A 7,309-nucleotide genomic window follows, 5' to 3' on the forward strand; every position below is an offset into this window, starting at 1 on the left:
ATCATTATTTCTTCTAGATTTTCCAGGACAAAAAAATTAAAATAAATTCTAAAGACTTTAAAAAAATATTTAAAGTTAATTCTTCAGATTTTCTAGATTTGCCAGAATATTTTTGGGGAATTTTAATCATAAATTTGAAGAATTATTTCGAAAATATTCTTCATCGAAAAAACAGAAGCTAAAATGAAGAATTAAATTTAAATGTATTTATTATTCTTTACAATGAAAACATAAATTTACTTGAACATTAATTTAAATTGTCAGGAAAGAAGAGGAAGGAAATTAAAAGGTAAAAAGGTATATGTGTTTAAAAATCCTAAAATAATTTTTAAGGCTGTATTTTTTTCTCTAAAATTGTCTTTCTGAAAGTTATAAGAAGCAAAGTAAAAAAATAAATGAATTTATTTAAAAATGTGAAGATGAAGTCTTAAAAATATATTCTTGGATTTTCAAAATCTATTTGAATTTTGTCTCTCTTAGAATTAAAAAATGTCAAGCAAAGCGAGACCAGCTCGCTAGTAAATAAAACATTTTTAAAATAGAGGCAGCTCACTGGTAAGTGCTGCTATTTGAGCTATTTTTAGAACAGGCCAGCGGGCGACTAATCTGATCCTTACGGGCGACCTGGTGCCCGCGGGCACCGCGTTGGTGACCCCTGCTGTAGTGTAATGCCCGCAGCTAAAAGAATGTATACTCCAATATCACCATATAGTCATTTTCTGTATCGCACAGAGACAAACCCGCCCTATATCCAATATATTCATATATCGCCCTGCCCTAAATCCAACTTGGGCTTTGACATCTGCCATATTGATCATTTGCATATGCTCATCTTCCAGCACTGACAAATACATCTTCAGCATATATTGAGCTACAAATGATAAACCATATTATTGTCAACATGATTTGGAGACCTAATTAGCGATCGACAAGCCCTAGTAAAGGGATGGATGGATGGATGGAAATAGACCATAATGCAAATATAGCCTTTCACTTAGATTCCACATACAAACCCCGTTTCCATATGAGTTGGGAAATTGTGTTAGATGTAAATATAAACGGAATACAATGATTTGCAAATCCTTTTCAACCCATATTCAGTTGAATATGCTACAAAGACAAGATATTTGATGTTAAAACTCATAAACTTTATTTATTTTTTGCAAATAATTAACTTAGAATTTCATGGCTGCAACACGTGCCAAGGTAGTTGGGAAAGGGCATGTTCACCACTGTGTTACATCACCTTTTCTTTTAACAACACTCCATAAACGTTTGGGAACTGAAGGAACTAATTGTTGAAGCTTTGAAAGTGGAATTCTTTCCCATTCTTGTTTTATGTAGAGCTTCAGTCGTTCAACAGTCCGAGGTCTCCGCTGTCGTATTTTACGCTTCATAATGAGCCACACATTTTTAATGGGAGACAGGTCTGGACTGCAGGCAGACCAGGAAAGTACCTGCACTCTTTTTTTCACGAAACCACGCTGTTGTAACACTTGCTGAATGTGGCTTGGCATTGTCTTGCTGAAATAAGCAGGGGCTTCCATGAAAAAGAAAGCGCTTAGATGGCAGCATATGTTATTCCAAAACATGTATGTACCTTTCAGCATTAATGGTGCCTTCACAGAGGTGTAAGTTACCCATGCCTTGGGCACTAATGCACCCCCATACCATCACACATGCTGGCTTTTGAACTTTGCGTCGATAACAGTCTGGATGGTTCGCTTCACCTTTGGTCCGGATGACACAATGTTGAATATTTCCAACAACAATTTGAAATGTGGACTCGTCAGACCACAGAACACTTTTCCACTTTGCATCAGTCCATCTTAGATGATCTTGGGCCCAGAGAAGCCGGCGGTGTTTCTGGATGTTGTTGATAAATGGCTTTCCCTTTGCATAGTAGAGCTTTAACTTGCACTTACAGATGTAGCGACCAACTGTATTTAGTGACAGTGGTTTTCTGAAGTGTTCCTGAGCCCATGTGGTGATATCCTTTAGAGATTGATGTCAGTTTTTGATACGGTGCCGTCTGAAAAATTGAAAGTCACGTTCATTCAATGTTGTTTTCCGGCCATGCCGCTTACGTGGAGTGATTTCTCCAGATTCTCTGAACCTTTTGATGATATTATGGATCGTAGATGTTGAAATCCCTAAATTTCTTGCAATTGCACTTTGAGAAAGTTTGTTCTTAAACTGTTTGACTATTTGCTCACGCAGTTGTGGACAAAGGGGTGTACCTCGCCCCATCCTTTCTTGTGAAAGACTGAGCATTTTTTGGGAAGCTGTTTTTATACCCAATCATGGCACCCACCTGTTCCCAATTAGCCTGCACACCTGTGGGCTGTTCCAAATAAGTGTTTGATGAGCATTCCTCAACTTTATCAGTATTTATTGCCACTTTTCCCAACTTCTTTGTCACGTGTTGCTGGCATTATTTTCTAAAGTTAATGATTATTTGCAAAAAATAAAAAATAAAGTTTATGAGTTTGAACATCAAATATGTTGTCTTTGTAGCATATTCAACTGAATATGGATTGAAAAGAATTTGCAAATCATTGTATTCCGTTTATATTTACATCTAACACAATTTCCCAACTCATATGGAAACCGGTTTTGTAATTGGAATGAAAGAAATAATAGAAATAAAGTATACTCTGTTAGCAAAATGTTTTTACTTGATCAACAATCACAAGAAAAAGCAATAGAAAGTTGTGTCTGTGTTGAGGAGGGGGGGGCCTCATCTCACAAGCAAAAGCATAGATTTTATAGCTAGATAATATTCTGCCCACGGTTATTATTTTACCACATTATTCTTGAATGTGCTCTCAAAGTACTTATACACACACTAAAATCTTTAAACAAAGTTATATTCTCTTTTTGTAGTAACTAAAATAAATCCTGTATACATTCCTGGTAGAGGAGACATTAATTATTGTTTTGTTTTGACCCCAAAGGGAATAAGCGGTAAAAAATGGATGGATGAATGTTAATTAACTTTATTCGTGTTTGAAATGTTCATCTTCCATTTTAATTTGTAAACATTTTAGAATGTTTTTTTTAAATAAATACACGTGTGTGTGTGTGTGCAACTTTATGTGAATATTGTTTGTTTACACATGTGTGTGTGTGTATGCAACTTTATGTGAATATTGTTTGTTTACACATGTGTGTGTGTGTGTGTATGCAACTTTTTGTAAATACTGTTTGTTTACACACGTATGTTTGTGTGTATGCAACTATGTAAATACTGTTTGTTTACACACGTGTGTGTGTGCAACTTTATGTGAATACTGTTTGTTTACACACGTATGTTTGTGTGTGTATGCTACTTTATGTAAATACTGTTTGTTTACACACGTGTGTGTGTGTGCAACTTTATGTGAGTACTGATTGTTTACATACGTGTGTGTGTGTGCAACTTTATGTGAGTACTGTTTGTTTGCACGTGTGTGCGTGTGCAACTAAATGTGAATACTGTTAGTTTACACTCGTGTGTGTGTGTGTGTGTGCAACTTTATGTGAATACTGTTTGTTTACACGTGTGTGTGTGAATGTGTGCGTGCAACTTTATATGAATACTGTTTGTTTACACGTGTGTGTGTGTGTGTGTGTGTGTGTGTGTGTGCAACTTTATGTGAATACTGGTTTGTTTACACATGTTTGTGTGTGTGTGCAACTTTATGTGAATACTGTTTTTTTACACACGTGTGTGTATGCAACTTTATGTGAATACTGTTTGTTTACACATGTGTATGTGGGCAACTTTATGTGAATACTGTCTGTTTACACACGTGTGTGTGTGTGCAACCTAATGTGAACACTGTTTGTTTACGTGTGTGTGTGTGTGTGTGTGTGTGTGCAACTTTATGTGAATACTGTTTGTTTACACATGTTTGTGTGTGTATGCAACTTTATGTGAATACTGTTTGTTTACACACGTGTGTGTGTGTGCAACTTTATGTGAACACTGTTTGTTTACACGTGTGTGTGGTGTGTGTGTGTGTGTGTGTGTGTGCGCAACTTTATGTGAATACTGTTTGTTTACACACGTGTGTTTATGCAACTTTACATTGGGCTATAATGCTTTTAATAGCTTAATCTCTTTTTTTAAGTTAGCAAGCTAATGGTAGTCAGTCTATAGTTTCATCAAGTTGTGGATATCAATCACAGTTTTTCCACACTTTTAGTTTGATAGGGAAATGCAAAGTGATGCTCACTAGTTTATCTACAGTCCTCTTCTGCCAGCATCAGCTGTGAGTCCATTTGTCTTCCCTGATCATTACTGCACATCACTAAATACATCCACAAGAGTTGTTTGTGGCCAAACAGCTCCAATTTTGTTTCATCTGACCACATAACTTTCCTCCTGAAGGTCTTATCTTTGTCCATGTGATGTCAAATTAAACAAAAAGTGAGCTGTTTGGCCACAATACCCAGCAATATGTTTGGAGGAGAAAAGGTGAGGCCTTTAATCCCAGGAACACCAAGCCTACCGTCAAGCATGGTGGCGGTAGTATTATGCTTTGTGCCTGTTTTGCTGCCAATGGAACCATATAACACATTACTTAGTATTAGGGGAAACACTGCTTGAGAGAGGGACTACTTATAAAAAGCACTAGAAATGTTTAACTCCATCCATAGTAATAAAGCTAGAACGTCATTTTGATGTAAATAAGGACTGAAATAGGGGCAGCCATTTTGTTTTTCTGACTGGTGAATTGTTACACAAGGTTATTATTAGTTATTGATTATAAGGGTGTCGTTTCCAGAGACCTGCAGGCGCCACCATCCCCTCCCCCCCTTGCTTGCAATGCCAGTAAATAGGCGGGCTTGCCTTTCCAGTAAGATCTGCTACTTCCCAGTCATGGTGGTCCCTGCATTCTGTGTCTTGTCCCCCACACCTGATGTTTTGGCATACCATATTTCCTTGAATTGCCGCCGGGGCGCTAATTATTTTAAAACCTCTTCTCACTCCGGCGTTTACCAAAGGCATGCGGTAAATTTAGGCCTGGACTTAAAAATTGGAGTGTGATGTAAGGATACCATCATGAAAAGCACATTTAATAAAAAAATAATGTTATTATGGTCTTACCTTTACTTATAAATGAAGTCCATGCGCAGCTCCCTCTGATCAAAAGCATCGATAACTTGTTTATAGAAGTCTTCCTTATCTTTCTTCAGTTTTAAAAGTCTCTCTGTCTTGATGGAGATCTTCCTTTATTACCTCCTGCTTGGATTGAAAGTCCAGTTTGAAAAACAGTTTTATTTTAGATATGTAATCCTCCATGTTAAAAGTGCAAGCGAGAGGAAAAAATAAAAACACGCTGCTCACTCTTGCTGCTTGTTATCACTTCCTCTGCAGCCCAGTAGTCGCAAGAAGGATCACTAGCGCCCTCTACCACCAGGAGGCGGGAGTCATTTAATGACTCATATTTGACACACGCAGCTACGGTATATTAACAAAACATAGCTGCTTACTGTTCTTTTTAGCATATTCAATAGCTTGGACCTTAAATCCTACTGAATAGCTCTTAATCTTCTTCCCTTTATGCGATTTCAAATGATTGAAATCAGCCTCCTCCATTTTGAAAATGATGACAGGTGAAGTGTCACTCGTGACGTGACGAGTTTGACTCGGCGGAAAGTCTAGGCATATACTAATTATTTGGCAAAACAAGTTTGACCCGGCAAAAATTCTAGACATGCGCTAATAAAAATAATATTTCACGAAAGGAGTTTGACCCGGCGTTAATCCTGAGCTGGTGGTAGTGCTAAGCATGCGCTAATTGTTTTGCGAAACAAGTTTGACCCGGCAGTAATTCTAGGCAGGCGCATACTTTATATTCAAGGAATTACAGTATGTACATAACTTAAAAAATAATTCTTTCTATGAAAATGTAAAAGGAGAGATAAAGGCATCTTGTAATAAAAGATCTGACACACTGATACTATTAATGAACAAAAAGACAAATATTTGTTTTTTAACATAAAGATAATGTTTATCTAGAGCACAGGTCTCAAACACTCGGCCCGCGAAACGTTATTTTGCGGCCCGAACCTTGATGTGAAAATTTAATGTTGGTGCGGCCCGTGAGTTTTATATGGATGGTGCTTTACGGTGTCATACTTGTAAACCCTCGTTTTTTTCCAGGAGACTCCCAATTTTCAGTGCCCTTCTAGGGGTAATCATTCTCCTGAATTTCACCCCAACAATATCAATGGGGCACCGTGGGGGCTCAGTCTTTGGCGTCCTCTACCACCAGTACAAATATCGTGCCAACCCAACCTAATATTGTATTTGACTTCTGCAGACGCAGTAAGCGACTGCAAGACATACTTGATCAACAGCCATACAGGTCACACTGAAAGTGGCTGTATAAACAACTTTAACACTGTTACAAACATGCGCCACACTGTGTACCCACACCAAACAAGATTGACAAACACATTTTGGGAGAACATCCGCACCGTAACACAACATGAACACAACAGAACAAATACCCAGAATTCCATGCAGTCATGACTCTTCCAGGCTACAATATACACCCCGCCCCCCCAGCCCCACCCCTTTTGTAGCCCGGAATTGTTAGGGCTGCATTGGGTTCTGGGTATTTGTTCTGTTGTGTTTATGTTGTGTTACGGTGCGGATGTTCTCCCAAAATGTGTTTGTCAATTTTGTTTGGTGTGGGTTCACAGTGTGGCGCATATTTGTAACAGTGTTAAAGTTGTTTAAACGGCCACCCTCAGTGTGACCTGTATGGCTGTTGATCAAGTATGTCTTGCAGTCAATTCCGTGGGTCTGCAGAAGCCTCATACGATATGTGACTGGGCCGGCACACTGTTTGTATGGTGGAAAAGTAGATGAGACGGCAGGTTGTAGAAGACGCTAAAGGTGGTGCCATCACGGCACGCCCTTAATATTGTTGTAAGAATGAAAACCGGGAGAATGATTGCCCCGGGAGATTGTCGGGAGGGACGCTGATGTTCGGGTGTTTCCCAGAAAGATTGTGAGAGTTGGCAAGTATGTTGCCATGGCGGGAAGGCCATTCAAAAAAGGTGAATTCATTAATAAGTTCATGTTAGATTTTTTTTAAGAAATCTTTTCTCGCGGCCCAGCCTCACCCAGTTTCTGCATCCAGTAGCCCCCAGGTAAATTGAGTTTGAGACCCCTGATCTAGAGCATTTTGGAGATATTACAAATGACCTGATGTTGACACCGTTTTAACTAACATAATGAATAATCATGATTAATAATCAGGATTTCAATATTGATAAAAATAATCCTAATTATTATTTGACCTATAAC

At 38.2% G+C, this 7,309-nt stretch overlaps 1 protein-coding gene across 10 annotated transcripts in view; it reads left to right on the forward strand.

Moving 5' to 3' along the window:
• Positions 1–7,309, forward strand: part of trim71 (tripartite motif containing 71, E3 ubiquitin protein ligase) — a 63,007-nt gene that overhangs the window by 3,591 nt on the left and 52,107 nt on the right. The gene's annotated exons all lie outside the window — the stretch shown is intronic.

This window comes from Nerophis ophidion, linkage group LG21 (assembly GCF_033978795.1).
Source record: "Nerophis ophidion isolate RoL-2023_Sa linkage group LG21, RoL_Noph_v1.0, whole genome shotgun sequence".
Classification (NCBI taxonomy): domain Eukaryota; kingdom Metazoa; phylum Chordata; class Actinopteri; order Syngnathiformes; family Syngnathidae; genus Nerophis; species Nerophis ophidion.